Genomic DNA, 21118 nt, shown 5'->3' with positions numbered 1-21118 from the left:
ACCTTACACAACCTCACATGACCTAACACACCCTCAAACTCACACAACTTCAAACAACCTCACACACCCTCAAACAACCTTAACCAACCTCACACACCCTCACACAACCTCAAACAACCTTACACAACCTCATATGACCTCAAACACCCTCAAACTCACACAACCTCACACAACCTCAAACAACCTTAACCAACCTCACACACCCTCACACAACCTCACATGACCTCACACACCCTCACACAACCTCAAATGACCTTACACAACCTCACATGACCTAACACACCCTCAAACTCACACAACCTCAAACAACCTCACACACCCTCAAACAACCTTAACCAACCTCACACACCCTCACACAACCTCAAACAACCTTACACAACCTCATATGACCTCAAACACCCTCAAACTCACACAACCTCACACAACCTCACACAACCTCAAACAACCTTAACCAACCTCACACACCCTCACACAACCTCACATGACCTCACACACCCTCACACAACCTCAAATGACCTTACACAACCTCAAACTCACACAACCTCACACAACCTCACACAACCTCAAACAACCTTAACCAACCTCACACACCCTCACACAACCTCACATGACCTCACACACCCTCACACAACCTCAAATGACCTTACACAACCTCACATGACCTTACACACCCTCAAACTCACACAACCTCAAACAACCTCACACACCCTCACACAACCTCAAACAACCTTACACAACCTCATATGACCTCACACACCCTCAAACTCACACAACCTCACACAACCTCAAACAACCTTAACCAACCTCACACACCCTCACACAACCTCACACAACCTCACATGACCTAACACACCCTCAAACTCACACAACCTCAAACAACCTCACACACCCTCACACACCCTCACACAACCTCACATGACCTCACACACCCTCACACAACCTCAAATGACCTTACACAACCTCACATGACCTAACACACCCTCAAACTCACACAACCTCAAACAACCTCACACACCCTCAAACAACCTTAACCAACCTCACACACCCTCACACAACCTCAAACAACCTTACACAACCTCATATGACCTCAAACACCCTCAAACTCACACAACCTCACACAACCTCACACAACCTCAAACAACCTTAACCAACATCACACACCCTCACACAACCTCACATGACCTCACACACCCTCACACAACCTCAAATGACCTTACACAACCTCACATGACCTTACACACCCTCAAACTCACACAACCTCAAACAACCTCACACACCCTCACACAACCTCAAACAACCTTACACAACCTCATATGACCTCAAACACCCTCAAACTCACACAACCTCACACAACCTCAAACAACCTTAACCAACCTCACACACCCTCACACAACCTCAAATGACCTTACACAACCTCACATGACCTAACACACCCTCAAACTCACACAACCTCAAACAACCTCACACACCCTCAAACAACCTTAACCAACCTCACACACCCTCACACAACCTCAAACAACCTTACACAACCTCATATGACCTCAAACACCCTCAAACTCACACAACCTCACACAACCTCAAACAACCTTAACCAACCTCACACACCCTCACACAACCTCAAATGACCTTACACAACCTCACATGACCTAACACACCCTCAAACTCACACAACCTCAAACAACCTCACACACCCTCAAACAACCTTAACCAACCTCACACACCCTCACACAACCTCACATGACCTCACACACCCTCACACAACCTCAAATGACCTTACACAACCTCACATGACCTAACACACCCTCAAACTCACACAACTTCAAACAACCTCACACACCCTCAAACAACCTTAACCAACCTCACACACCCTCACACAACCTCAAACAACCTTACACAACCTCATATGACCTCAAACACCCTCAAACTCACACAACCTCACACAACCTCAAACAACCTTAACCAACCTCACACACCCTCACACAACCTCACATGACCTCACACACCCTCACACAACCTCAAATGACCTTACACAACCTCACATGACCTAACACACCCTCAAACTCACACAACCTCAAACAACCTCACACACCCTCAAACAACCTTAACCAACCTCACACACCCTCACACAACCTCAAACAACCTTACACAACCTCATATGACCTCAAACACCCTCAAACTCACACAACCTCACACAACCTCACACAACCTCAAACAACCTTAACCAACCTCACACACCCTCACACAACCTCACATGACCTCACACACCCTCACACAACCTCAAATGACCTTACACAACCTCAAACTCACACAACCTCACACAACCTCACACAACCTCAAACAACCTTAACCAACCTCACACACCCTCACACAACCTCACATGACCTCACACACCCTCACACAACCTCAAATGACCTTACACAACCTCACATGACCTTACACACCCTCAAACTCACACAACCTCAAACAACCTCACACACCCTCACACAACCTCAAACAACCTTACACAACCTCATATGACCTCACACACCCTCAAACTCACACAACCTCACACAACCTCAAACAACCTTAACCAACCTCACACACCCTCACACAACCTCACACAACCTCACATGACCTAACACACCCTCAAACTCACACAACCTCAAACAACCTCACACACCCTCACACACCCTCACACAACCTCACATGACCTCACACACCCTCACACAACCTCAAATGACCTTACACAACCTCACATGACCTAACACACCCTCAAACTCACACAACCTCAAACAACCTCACACACCCTCAAACAACCTTAACCAACCTCACACACCCTCACACAACCTCAAACAACCTTACACAACCTCATATGACCTCAAACACCCTCAAACTCACACAACCTCACACAACCTCACACAACCTCAAACAACCTTAACCAACATCACACACCCTCACACAACCTCACATGACCTCACACACCCTCACACAACCTCAAATGACCTTACACAACCTCACATGACCTTACACACCCTCAAACTCACACAACCTCAAACAACCTCACACACCCTCACACAACCTCAAACAACCTTACACAACCTCATATGACCTCAAACACCCTCAAACTCACACAACCTCACACAACCTCAAACAACCTTAACCAACCTCACACACCCTCACACAACCTCAAATGACCTTACACAACCTCACATGACCTAACACACCCTCAAACTCACACAACCTCAAACAACCTCACACACCCTCAAACAACCTTAACCAACCTCACACACCCTCACACAACCTCAAACAACCTTACACAACCTCATATGACCTCAAACACCCTCAAACTCACACAACCTCACACAACCTCAAACAACCTTAACCAACCTCACACACCCTCACACAACCTCAAATGACCTTACACAACCTCACATGACCTAACACACCCTCAAACTCACACAACCTCAAACAACCTCACACACCCTCAAACAACCTTAACCAACCTCACACACCCTCACACAACCTCACATGACCTCACACACCCTCACACAACCTCAAATGACCTTACACAACCTCACATGACCTAACACACCCTCAAACTCACACAACCTCAAACAACCTCACACACCCTCAAACAACCTTAACCAACCTCACACACCCTCACACAACCTCAAACAACCTTACACAACCTCATATGACCTCAAACACCCTCAAACTCACACAACCTCACACAACCTCAAACAACCTTAACCAACCTCACACACCCTCACACAACCTCACATGACCTCACACACCCTCACACAACCTCAAATGACCTTACACAACCTCACATGACCTAACACACCCTCAAACTCACACAACCTCAAACAACCTCACACACCCTCAAACAACCTTAACCAACCTCACACACCCTCACACAACCTCAAACAACCTTACACAACCTCATATGACCTCAAACACCCTCAAACTCACACAACCTCACACAACCTCACACAACCTCAAACAACCTTAACCAACCTCACACACCCTCACACAACCTCACATGACCTCACACACCCTCACACAACCTCAAATGACCTTACACAACCTCAAACTCACACAACCTCACACAACCTCACACAACCTCACACAACCTCAAACAACCTCACACACCCTCACACAACCTCACATGACCTCACACACCCTCACACAACCTCAAATGACCTTACACAACCTCACATGACCTCACACACCCTCAAACTCACACAACCTCAAACAACCTCACACACCCTCACACAACCTCAAACAACCTTACACAACCTCATATGACCTCACACACCCTCAAACTCACACAACCTCACACAACCTCAAACAACCTTAACCAACCTCACACACCCTCACACAACCTCACACAACCTCACATGACCTAACACACCCTCAAACTCACACAACCTCAAACAACCTCACACACCCTCACACACCCTCACACAACCTCACATGACCTCACACACCCTCACACAACCTCAAATGACCTTACACAACCTCACATGACCTAACACACCCTCAAACTCACACAACCTCAAACAACCTCACACACCCTCAAACAACCTTAACCAACCTCACACACCCTCACACAACCTCAAACAACCTTACACAACCTCATATGACCTCAAACACCCTCAAACTCACACAACCTCACACAACCTCACACAACCTCAAACAACCTTAACCAACATAACACACCCTCACACAACCTCACATGACCTCACACACCCTCACACAACCTCAAATGACCTTACACAACCTCACATGACCTTACACACCCTCAAACTCACACAACCTCAAACAACCTCACACACCCTCACACAACCTCAAACAACCTTACACAACCTCATATGACCTCAAACACCCTCAAACTCACACAACCTCACACAACCTCAAACAACCTTAACCAACCTCACACACCCTCACACAACCTCAAATGACCTTACACAACCTCACATGACCTAACACACCCTCAAACTCACACAACCTCAAACAACCTCACACACCCTCAAACAACCTTAACCAACCTCACACACCCTCACACAACCTCAAACAACCTTACACAACCTCATATGACCTCAAACACCCTCAAACTCACACAACCTCACACAACCTCAAACAACCTTAACCAACCTCACACACCCTCACACAACCTCAAATGACCTTACACAACCTCACATGACCTAACACACCCTCAAACTCACACAACCTCAAACAACCTCACACACCCTCAAACAACCTTAACCAACCTCACACACCCTCACACAACCTCACATGACCTCACACACCCTCACACAACCTCAAATGACCTTACACAACCTCACATGACCTAACACACCCTCAAACTCACACAACCTCAAACAACCTCACACACCCTCAAACAACCTTAACCAACCTCACACACCCTCACACAACCTCAAACAACCTTACACAACCTCATATGACCTCAAACACCCTCAAACTCACACAACCTCACACAACCTCACACAACCTCAAACAACCTTAACCAACCTCACACACCCTCACACAACCTCACATGACCTCACACACCCTCACACAACCTCAAATGACCTTACACAACCTCACATGACCTAACACACCCTCAAACTCACACAACCTCAAACAACCTCACACACCCTCAAACAACCTTAACCAACCTCACACACCCTCACACAACCTCAAACAACCTTACACAACCTCATATGACCTCAAACACCCTCAAACTCACACAACCTCACACAACCTCACACAACCTCAAACAACCTTAACCAACCTCACACACCCTCACACAACCTCACACAACCTCACACACCCTCACACACCCTCACACAACCTCACATGACCTCACACACCCTCACACAACCTCAAATGACCTTACACAACCTCACATGACCTAACACACCCTCAAACTCACACAACCTCAAACAACCTCACACACCCTCAAACAACCTTAACCAACCTCACACACCCTCACACAACCTCAAACAACCTTACACAACCTCATATGACCTCAAACACCCTCAAACTCACACAACCTCACACAACCTCAAACAACCTTACACAACCTCATATGACCTCAAACACCCTCAAACTCACACAACCTCACACAACCTCACACAACCTCAAACAACCTTACACAACCTCATATGACCTCAAACACCCTCAAACTCACACAACCTCACACACCCTCACACACCCTCACACAACCTCACATGACCTCACACACCCTCACACAACCTCAAATGACCTTACACAACCTCACATGACCTAACACACCCTCAAACTCACACAACCTCAAACAACCTCACACACCCTCAAACAACCTTAACCAACCTCACACACCCTCACACAACCTCAAACAACCTTACACAACCTCATATGACCTCAAACACCCTCAAACTCACACAACCTCACACAACCTCACACAACCTCAAACAACCTTAACCAACCTCACACACCCTCACACAACCTCACATGACCTCACACACCCTCACACAACCTCAAATTACCTTACACAACCTCAAATGACCTTACACAACCTCACATGACCTCAAACACCCTCAAACTCACACAACCTCACACAACCTCACACAACCTCAAACAACCTTAACCAACCTCACACACCCTCACACAACCTCACATGACCTCACACACCCTCACACAACCTCAAATGACCTTACACAACCTCACATGACCTTACACACCCTCAAACTCACACAACCTCAAACAACCTCACACACCCTCACACAACCTCAAACAACCTTACACAACCTCATATGACCTCAAACACCCTCAAACTCACACAACCTCACACAACCTCACACAACCTCAAACAACCTTAACCAACCTCACACACCCTCACACAACCTCACATGACCTCACACACCCTCACACAACCTCAAATGACCTTACACAACCTCACATGACCTTACACACCCTCAAACTCACACAACCTCAAACAACCTCACACACCCTCACACAACCTCAAACAACCTTAACCAACCTCACACACCCTCACACAACCTCACATGACCTAACACACCCTCAAACTCACACAACCTCAAACAACCTCACACACCCTCACACACCCTCACACAACCTCACATGACCTCACACACCCTCACACAACCTCAAATGACCTTACACAACCTCACATGACCTAACACACCCTCAAACTCACACAACCTCAAACAACCTCACACACCCTCAAACAACCTTAACCAACCTCACACACCCTCACACAACCTCAAACAACCTTACACAACCTCATATGACCTCAAACACCCTCAAACTCACACAACCTCACACAACCTCAAACAACCTTAACCAACCTCACACACCCTCACACAACCTCAAATGACCTTACACAACCTCACATGACCTAACACACCCTCAAACTCACACAACCTCAAACAACCTCACACACCCTCAAACAACCTTAACCAACCTCACACACCCTCACACAACCTCACATGACCTCACACACCCTCACACAACCTCAAATGACCTTACACAACCTCACATGACCTAACACACCCTCAAACTCACACAACCTCAAACAACCTCACACACCCTCAAACAACCTTAACCAACCTCACACACCCTCACACAACCTCAAACAACCTTACACAACCTCATATGACCTCAAACACCCTCAACCTCACACAACCTCACACAACCTCAAACAACCTTAACCAACCTCACACACCCTCACACAACCTCACATGACCTCACACACCCTCACACAACCTCAAATGACCTTACACAACCTCACATGACCTAACACACCCTCAAACTCACACAACCTCAAACAACCTCACACACCCTCAAACAACCTTAACCAACCTCACACACCCTCACACAACCTCAAACAACCTTACACAACCTCATATGACCTCAAACACCCTCAAACTCACACAACCTCACACAACCTCACACAACCTCAAACAACCTTAACCAACCTCACACACCCTCACACAACCTCACACAACCTCACACACCCTCACACACCCTCACACAACCTCACATGACCTCACACACCCTCACACAACCTCAAATGACCTTACACAACCTCACATGACCTAACACACCCTCAAACTCACACAACCTCAAACAACCTCACACACCCTCAAACAACCTTAACCAACCTCACACACCCTCACACAACCTCAAACAACCTTACACAACCTCATATGACCTCAAACACCCTCAAACTCACACAACCTCACACAACCTCAAACAACCTTAACCAACCTCACACACCCTCACACAACCTCACATGACCTCACACACCCTCACACAACCTCAAATGACCTTACACAACCTCACATGACCTAACACACCCTCAAACTCACACAACCTCAAACAACCTCACACACCCTCAAACAACCTTAACCAACCTCACACACCCTCACACAACCTCAAACAACCTTACACAACCTCATATGACCTCAAACACCCTCAAACTCACACAACCTCACACAACCTCACACAACCTCAAACAACCTTAACCAACCTCACACACCCTCACACAACCTCACACAACCTCACACACCCTCAAACTCACACAACCTCACATGACCTCACACACCCTCACACAACCTCAAATGACCTTACACAACCTCACATGACCTAACACACCCTCAAACTCACACAACCTCAAACAACCTCACACACCCTCAAACAACCTTAACCAACCTCACACACCCTCACACAACCTCAAACAACCTTACACAACCTCATATGACCTCAAACACCCTCAAACTCACACAACCTCACACAACCTCACACAACCTCAAACAACCTTAACCAACCTCACACACCCTCACACAACCTCACACAACCTCACACACCCTCACACACCCTCACACAACCTCACATGACCTCACACACCCTCACACAACCTCAAATGACCTTACACAACCTCACATGACCTCAAACAACCTCAAACTCACACAACCTCACACAACCTCACACAACCTCAAACAACCTTAACCAACCTCACACACCCTCACACAACCTCACATGACCTCACACAACCTCACACTACCTCAAATGACCTTACACAACCTCACATGACCTTACACACCCTCAAACTCACACAACCTCAAACAACCTCACACACCCTCACACAACCTCAAACAACCTTACACAACCTCATATGACCTCAAACACCCTCAAACTCACACAACCTCACACAACCTCACACAACCTCAAACAACCTTAACCAACCTCACACACCCTCACACAACCTCACATGACCTCACACACCCTCACACAACCTCAAATGACCTTACACAACCTCACATGACCTTACACACCCTCAAACTCACACAACCTCAAACAACCTCACACACCCTCACACAACCTCAAACAACCTTAACCAACCTCACACACCCTCACACAACCTCACATGACCTAACACACCCTCAAACTCACACAACCTCAAACAACCTCACACACCCTCACACACCCTCACACAACCTCACATGACCTCACACACCCTCACACAACCTCAAATGACCTTACACAACCTCACATGACCTAACACACCCTCAAACTCACACAACCTCAAACAACCTCACACACCCTCAAACAACCTTAACCAACCTCACACACCCTCACACACCCTCACACAACCTCACATGACCTCACACACCCTCACACAACCTCAAATGACCTTACACAACCTCACATGACCTCAAACAACCTCAAACTCACACAACCTCACACAACCTCACACAACCTCAAACAACCTTAACCAACCTCACACACCCTCACACAACCTCACATGACCTCACACAACCTCACACTACCTCAAATGACCTTACACAACCTCACATGACCTTACACACCCTCAAACTCACACAACCTCAAACAACCTCACACACCCTCACACAACCTCAAACAACCTTACACAACCTCATATGACCTCAAACACCCTCAAACTCACACAACCTCACACAACCTCACACAACCTCAAACAACCTTAACCAACCTCACACACCCTCACACAACCTCACATGACCTCACACACCCTCACACAACCTCAAATGACCTTACACAACCTCACATGACCTCAAACACCCTCAAACTCACACAACCTCAAACAACCTCACACAACCTCACATGACCTCACACACCCTCACACAACCTCAAATGACCTTACACAACCTCAAATGACCTTACACACCCTCAAACTCACACAACCTCAAACAACCTTAACCAACCTCACACACCCTCACACAACCTCACATGACCTCACACACCCTCACACAACCTTAAATGACCTTACACAACCTCACATGACCTCAAACACCCTCAAACTCACACAACCTCACACAACCTCACACAACCTCACATGACCTCACACACCCTCACACAACCTCAAATGACCTTACACAACCTCACATGACCTTACACACCCTCAAACTCACACAACCTCAAACAACCTCACACACCCTCACACAACCTCAAACAACCTTACACAACCTCATATGACCTCAAACACCCTCAAACTCACACAACCTCACACAACCTCACACAACCTCAAACAACCTTAACCAACCTCACACACCCTCACACAACCTCACATGACCTCACACACCCTCACACAACCTCAAATGACCTCACACACCCTCACACAACCTCAAATGACCTTACACAACCTCACATGACCTCAAACACCCTCAAACTCACACAACCTCACACAACCTCACACAACCTCAAACAACCTTAACCAACCTCACACACCCTCACACAACCTCACATGACCTCACACACCCTCACACACCCTCAAACAACCTTACACAACCTCATATGACCTCAAACACCCTCAAACTCACACAACCTCAAACAACCTCACACACCCTCACACAACCTCAAACAACCTTACACAACCTCATATGACCTCAAACACCCTCAAACTCACACAACCTCACACAACCTCAAACAACCTTACACAACCTCATATGACCTCAAACACCCTCAAACTCACACAACCTCACACAACCTCACACAACCTCAAATAACCTTACACAACCTCATATGACCTCAAACACCCTCAAACTCACACAACCTCACACACCCTCACACACCCTCACACAACCTCACATGACCTCACACACCCTCACACAACCTCAAATGACCTTACACAACCTCACATGACCTAACACACCCTCAAACTCACACAACCTCAAACAACCTCACACACCCTCAAACAACCTTAACCAACCTCACACACCCTCACACAACCTCAAACAACCTTACACAACCTCATATGACCTCAAACACCCTCAAACTCACACAACCTCACACAACCTCACACAACCTCAAACAACCTTAACCAACCTCACACACCCTCACACAACCTCACATGACCTCACACACCCTCACACAACCTCAAATGACCTTACACAACCTCAAACTCACACAACCTCACACAACCTCACACAACCTCAAACAACCTTAACCAACCTCACACACCCTCACACAACCTCACATGACCTCACACACCCTCACACAACCTCAAATGACCTTACACAACCTCACATGACCTTACACACCCTCAAACTCACACAACCTCAAACAACCTCACACACCCTCACACAACCTCAAACAACCTTACACAACCTCATATGACCTCACACACCCTCAAACTCACACAACCTCACACAACCTCAAACAACCTTAACCAACCTCACACACCCTCACACACCCTCACACAACCTCACATGACCTAACACACCCTCAAACTCACACAACCTCAAACAACCTCACACACCCTCACACACCCTCACACAACCTCACATGACCTCACACACCCTCACACAACCTCAAATGACCTTACACAACCTCACATGACCTAACACACCCTCAAACTCACACAACCTCAAACAACCTCACACACCCTCAAACAACCTTAACCAACCTCACACACCCTCACACAACCTCAAACAACCTTACACAACCTCATATGACCTCAAACACCCTCAAACTCACACAACCTCACACAACCTCACACAACCTCAAACAACCTTAACCAACATCACACACCCTCACACAACCTCACATGACCTCACACACCCTCACACAACCTCAAATGACCTTACACAACCTCACATGACCTTACACACCCTCAAACTCACACAACCTCAAACAACCTCACACACCCTCACACAACCTCAAACAACCTTACACAACCTCATATGACCTCACACACCCTCAAACTCACACAACCTCACACAACCTCAAACAACCTTAACCAACCTCACACACCCTCACACACCCTCACACAACCTCACATGACCTAACACACCCTCAAACTCACACAACCTCAAACAACCTCACACACCCTCACACAACCTCACATGACCTAACACACCCTCAAACTCACACAACCTCAAACAACCTCACACACCCTCAAACAACCTTAACCAACCTCACACACCCTCACACAACCTCACATGACCTCACACACCCTCACACAACCTCAAATGACCTTACACAACCTCACATGACCTTACACACCCTCAAACTCACACAACCTCAAACAACCTCACACACCCTCACACAACCTCAAACAACCTTAACCAACCTCACACACCCTCACACAACCTCACATGACCTAACACACCCTCAAACTCACACAACCTCAAACAACCTCACACACCCTCACACACCCTCACACAACCTCACATGACCTCACACACCCTCACACAACCTCAAATGACCTTACACAACCTCACATGACCTAACACACCCTCAAACTCACACAACCTCAAACAACCTCACACACCCTCAAACAACCTTAACCAACCTCACACACCCTCACACACCCTCACACAACCTCACATGACCTCACACACCCTCACACAACCTCAAATGACCTTACACAACCTCACATGACCTCAAACAACCTCAAACTCACACAACCTCACACAACCTCACACAACCTCAAACAACCTTAACCAACCTCACACACCCTCACACAACCTCACATGACCTCACACAACCTCACACTACCTCAAATGACCTTACACAACCTCACATGACCTTACACACCCTCAAACTCACACAACCTCAAACAACCTCACACACCCTCACACAACCTCAAACAACCTTACACAACCTCATATGACCTCAAACACCCTCAAACTCACACAACCTCACACAACCTCACACAACCTCAAACAACCTTAACCAACCTCACACACCCTCACACAACCTCACATGACCTCACACACCCTCACACAACCTCAAATGACCTTACACAACCTCACATGACCTCAAACACCCTCAAACTCACACAACCTCAAACAACCTCACACAACCTCACATGACCTCACACACCCTCACACAAACTCAAATGACCTTACACAACCTCAAATGACCTTACACACCCTCAAACTCACACAACCTCAAACAACCTTAACCAACCTCACACACCCTCACACAACCTCACATGACCTCACACACCCTCACACAACCTTAAATGACCTTACACAACCTCACATGACCTCAAACACCCTCAAACTCACACAACCTCACACAACCTCACACAACCTCACATGACCTCACACACCCTCACACAACCTCAAATGACCTTACACAACCTCACATGACCTTACACACCCTCAAACTCACACAACCTCAAACAACCTCACACACCCTCACACAACCTCAAACAACCTTACACAACCTCATATGACCTCAAACACCCTCAAACTCACACAACCTCACACAACCTCACACAACCTCAAACAACCTTAACCAACCTCACACACCCTCACACAACCTCACATGACCTCACACACCCTCACACAACCTCAAATGACCTCACACACCCTCACACAACCTCAAATGACCTTACACAACCTCACATGACCTCAAACACCCTCAAACTCACACAACCTCACACAACCTCACACAACCTCAAACAACCTTAACCAACCTCACACACCCTCACACAACCTCACATGACCTCACACACCCTCACACACCCTCAAACAACCTTACACAACCTCATATGACCTCAAACACCCTCAAACTCACACAACCTCAAACAACCTCACACACCCTCACACAACCTCAAACAACCTTACACAACCTCATATGACCTCAAACACCCTCAAACTCACACAACCTCACACAACCTCAAACAACCTTACACAACCTCATATGACCTCAAACACCCTCAAACTCACACAACCTCACACAACCTCACACAACCTCAAACAACCTTACACAACCTCATATGACCTCAAACACCCTCAAACTCACACAACCTCACACACCCTCACACACCCTCACACAACCTCACATGACCTCACACACCCTCACACAACCTCAAATGACCTTACACAACCTCACATGACCTAACACACCCTCAAACTCACACAACCTCAAACAACCTCACACACCCTCAAACAACCTTAACCAACCTCACACACCCTCACACAACCTCAAACAACCTTACACAACCTCATATGACCTCAAACACCCTCAAACTCACACAACCTCACACAACCTCACACAACCTCAAACAACCTTAACCAACCTCACACACCCTCACACAACCTCACATGACCTCACACACCCTCACACAACCTCAAATGACCTTACACAACCTCAAACTCACACAACCTCACACAACCTCACACAACCTCAAACAACCTTAACCAACCTCACACACCCTCACACAACCTCACATGACCTCACACACCCTCACACAACCTCAAATGACCTTACACAACCTCACATGACCTTACACACCCTCAAACTCACACAACCTCAAACAACCTCACACACCCTCACACAACCTCAAACAACCTTACACAACCTCATATGACCTCACACACCCTCAAACTCACACAACCTCACACAACCTCAAACAACCTTAACCAACCTCACACACCCTCACACACCCTCACACAACCTCACATGACCTAACACACCCTCAAACTCACACAACCTCAAACAACCTCACACACCCTCACACACCCTCACACAACCTCACATGACCTCACACACCCTCACACAACCTCAAATGACCTTACACAACCTCACATGACCTAACACACCCTCAAACTCACACAACCTCAAACAACCTCACACACCCTCAAACAACCTTAACCAACCTCACACACCCTCACACAACCTCAAACAACCTTACACAACCTCATATGACCTCAAACACCCTCAAACTCACACAACCTCACACAACCTCACACAACCTCAAACAACCTTAACCAACATCACACACCCTCACACAACCTCACATGACCTCACACACCCTCACACAACCTCAAATGACCTTACACAACCTCACATGACCTTACACACCCTCAAACTCACACAACCTCAAACAACCTCACACACCCTCACACAACCTCAAACAACCTTACACAACCTCATATGACCTCACACACCCTCAAACTCACACAACCTCACACAACCTCAAACAACCTTAACCAACCTCACACACCCTCACACACCCTCACACAACCTCACATGACCTAACACACCCTCAAACTCACACAACCTCAAACAACCTCACACACCCTCACACAACCTCACATGACCTAACACACCCTCAAACTCACACAACCTCAAACAACCTCACACACCCTCAAACAACCTTAACCAACCTCACACACCCTCACACACCCTCACACAACCTCACATGACCTCACATACCCTCACACAACCTCAAATGACCTTACACAACCTCACATGACCTAACACACCCTCAAACTCACACAACCTCAAACAACCTCACACACCCTCAAACAACCTTAACCAACCTCACACACCCTCACACAACCTCAAACAACCTTACACAACCTCATATGACCTCAAACACCCTCAAACTCACACAACCTCACACAACCTCACACAACCTCAAACAACCTTAACCAACCTCACACACCCTCACACAACCTCACATGACCTCACACACCCTCACACAACCTCAAATGACCTTACACAACCTCACATGACCTTACACACCCTCAAACTCACACAACCTCAAACAACCTCACACACCCTCACACAACCTCAAACAACCTTACACAACCTCATATGACCTCACACACCCTCAAACTCACACAACCTCACACAACCTCAAACAACCTTAACCAACCTCACACACCCTCACACACCCTCACACAACCTCCCATGACCTAACACACCCTCAAACTCACACAACCTCAAACAACCTCACACACCCTCAAACAACCTTAACCAACCTCACACACCCTCACACAACCTCAAACAACCTTACACAACCTCATATGACCTCAAACACCCTCAAACTCACACAACCTCACACAACCTCACACAACCTCAAACAACCTTAACCAACCTCACACACCCTCACACAACCTCACATGACCTCACACACCCTCACACAACCTCAAATGACCTTACACAACCTCAAACTCACACAACCTCACACAACCTCACACAACCTCAAACAACCTTAACCAACCTCACACACCCTCACACAACCTCACATGACCTCACACACCCTCACACAACCTCAAATTACCTTACACAACCTCACATGACCTTACACACCCTCAAACTCACACAACCTCAAACAACCTCACACACCCTCACACAACCTCAAACAACCTTACACAACCTCATATGACCTCACACACCCTCAAACTCACACAACCTCACACAACCTCAAACAACCTTAACCAACCTCACACACCCTCACACAACCTCACACAACCTCACATGACCTAACACACCCTCAAACTCACACAACCTCAAACAACCTCACACACCCTCACACACCCTCACACAACCTCACATGACCTCACACACCCTCACACAACCTCAAATGACCTTACACAACCTCACATGACCTAACACACCCTCAAACTCACACAACCTCAAACAACCTCACACACCCTCAAACAACCTTAACCAACCTCACACACCCTCACACAACCTCAAACAACCTTACACAACCTCATATGACCTCAAACACCCTCAAACTCACACAACCTCACACAACCTCACACAACCTCAAACAACCTTAACCAACATCACACACCCTCACACAACCTCACATGACCTCACACACCCTCACACAACCTCAAATGACCTTACACAACCTCACATGACCTTACACACCCTCAAACTCACACAACCTCAAACAACCTCACACACCCTCACACAACCTCAAACAACCTTACACAACCTCATATGACCTCAAACACCCTCAAACTCACACAACCTCACACAACCTCAAACAACCTTAACCAACCTCACACACCCTCACACAACCTCAAATGACCTTACACAACCTCACATGACCTAACACACCCTCAAACTCACACAACCTCAAACAACCTCACACACCCTCAAACAACCTTAATCAACCTCACACACCCTCACACAACCTCAAACAACCTTACACAACCTCATATGACCTCAAACACCCTCAAACTCACACAACCTCACACAACCTCAAACAACCTTAACCAACCTCACACACCCTCACACAACCTCAAATGACCTTACACAACCTCACATGACCTAACACACCCTCAAACTCACACAACCTCAAACAACCTCACACACCCTCAAACAACCTTAACCAACCTCACACACCCTCACACAACCTCACATGACCTCACACACCCTCACACAACCTCAAATGACCTTACACAACCTCACATGACCTAACACACCCTCAAACTCACACAACCTCAAACAACCTCACACACCCTCAAACAACCTTAACCAACCTCACACACCCTCACACAACCTCAAACAACCTTACACAACCTCATATGACCTCAAACACCCTCAAACTCACACAACCTCACACAACCTCACACAACCTCAAACAACCTTAACCAACCTCACACACCCTCACACAACCTCACATGACCTCACACACCCTCACACAACCTCAAATGACCTTACACAACCTCACATGACCTAACACACCCTCAAACTCACACAACCTCAAACAACCTCACACACCCTCAAACAACCTTAACCAACCTCACACACCCTCACACAACCTCAAACAACCTTACACAACCTCATATGACCTCAAACACCCTCAAACTCACACAACCTCACACAACCTCACACAACCTCAAACAACCTTAACCAACCTCACACACCCTCACACAACCTCACATGACCTCACACACCCTCACACAACCTCAAATGACCTTACACAACCTCAAACTCACACAACCTCACACAACCTCACACAACCTCAAACAACCTTAACCAACCTCACACACCCTCACACAACCTCACATGACCTCACACACCCTCACACAACCTCAAATGACCTTACACAACCTCACATGACCTTACACACCCTCAAACTCACACAACCTCAAACAACCTCACACACCCTCACACAACCTCAAACAACCTTACACAACCTCATATGACCTCAAACACCCTCAAACTCACACAACCTCACACAACCTCAAACAACCTTAACCAACCTCACACACCCTCACACAACCTCAAATGACCTTACACAACCTCACATGACCTAACACACCCTCAAACTCACACAACCTCAAACAACCTCACACACCCTCAAACAACCTTAATCAACCTCACACACCCTCACACAACCTCAAACAACCTTACACAACCTCATATGACCTCAAACACCCTCAAACTCACACAACCTCACACAACCTCAAACAACCTTAACCAACCTCACACACCCTCACACAACCTCAAATGACCTTACACAACCTCACATGACCTAACACACCCTCAAACTCACACAACCTCAAACAACCTCACACACCCTCAAACAACCTTAACCAACCTCACACACCCTCACACAACCTCACATGACCTCACACACCCTCACACAACCTCAAATGACCTTACACAACCTCACATGACCTAACACACCCTCAAACTCACACAACCTCAAACAACCTCACACACCCTCAAACAACCTTAACCAACCTCACACACCCTCACACAACCTCAAACAACCTTACACAACCTCATATGACCTCAAACACCCTCAAACTCACACAACCTCACACAACCTCACACAACCTCAAACAACCTTAACCAACCTCACACACCCTCACACAACCTCACATGACCTCACACACCCTCACACAACCTCAAATGACCTTACACAACCTCACATGACCTAACACACCCTCAAACTCACACAACCTCAAACAACCTCACACACCCTCAAACAACCTTAACCAACCTCACACACCCTCACACAACCTCAAACAACCTTACACAACCTCATATGACCTCAAACACCCTCAAACTCACACAACCTCACACAACCTCACACAACCTCAAACAACCTTAACCAACCTCACACACCCTCACACAACCTCACATGACCTCACACACCCTCACACAACCTCAAATGACCTTACACAACCTCAAACTCACACAACCTCACACAACCTCACACAACCTCAAACAACCTTAACCAACCTCACACACCCTCACACAACCTCACATGACCTCACACACCCTCACACAACCTCAAATGACCTTACACAACCTCACATGACCTTACACACCCTCAAACTCACACAACCTCAAACAACCTCACACACCCTCACACAACCTCAAACAACCTTACACAACCTCATATGACCTCACACACCCTCAAACTCACACAACCTCACACAACCTCAAACAACCTTAACCAACCTCACACACCCTCACACAACCTCACACAACCTCACATGACCTAACACACCCTCAAACTCACACAACCTCAAACAACCTCACACACCCTCACACACCCTCACACAACCTCACATGACCTCACACACCCTCACACAACCTCAAATGACCTTACACAACCTCACATGACCTAACACACCCTCAAACTCACACAACCTCAAACAACCTCACACACCCTCAAACAACCTTAACCAACCTCACACACCCTCACACAACCTCAAACAACCTTACACAACCTCATATGACCTCAAACACCCTCAAACTCACACAACCTCACACAACCTCACACAACCTCAAACAACCTTAACCAACCTCACACACCCTCACACAACCTCACATGACCTCACACACCCTCACACAACCTCAAATGACCTTACACAACCTCAAACTCACACAACCTCACACAACCTCATATGACCTCACACACCCTCAAACTCACACAACCTCACACAACCTCACACACCCTCAAACAACCTTAACCAACCTCACACACCCTCACAAAACCTCACATGACCTCACACACCCTCACACATCCTCACACAACCTCACATGACCTCACACACCCTCACACAACCTCAAATGAACTAACACAACCTCACATGACCTAACACACCCTCAAACTCACACAACCTCACACAACATCACACACCCTCAAACAACCTTAACCAACCTCATACACCCTCACACAACTTCACATGACCTCACACACCCTCACACAACCTCAAATGACCTTAAACAACCTCACATGACCTAACACCCTCAAATTCACACAACCTCACACAACCTCACACACCCTCAAACTCACACAACCTCACACACACTCAAACAACCTTAACCAACCTTAACCAACCTCACACAACCTCACACAACCTCACATGACCTCACACACCCTCACACAACCGCAAATGAACTTACACAACCTCACATGACCTAACACACCCACAAACTCACACAACCTCACCCACCCCCAAACAACCTTAACCAACCTCATACACCCTCACACAACTTCACATGACCTCACACACCCTCAAACTCACACAACCTCACACAACCTCACACACCCTCAAACAACCTTAACCAACCTCACACACCCTCACAAAACCTCACATGACCTAACACACCCTCAAACTCACACAACCTCACACAACCTCACACACCCTCAAACAACCTTAACCAACCTCACACACCTTCACACAACCTCATATGACCTAACACACCCTCAAACTCACACAACCTCACACAACCTCACACACCCTCAAACAACCTTAACCGACCTCACACACCCTCACACAACCTCACATGACCTCACACACCCTCACACATCCTCACACAACCTCACATGACCTCACACACCCTCACACAACCTCAAATGAACTTA

This window comes from Borostomias antarcticus (genome assembly GCF_949987555.1).
Source record: "Borostomias antarcticus genome assembly, chromosome: 13".
NCBI lineage: Eukaryota > Metazoa > Chordata > Actinopteri > Stomiiformes > Stomiidae > Borostomias > Borostomias antarcticus.
This window is presented reverse-complemented; position numbering follows the sequence as displayed.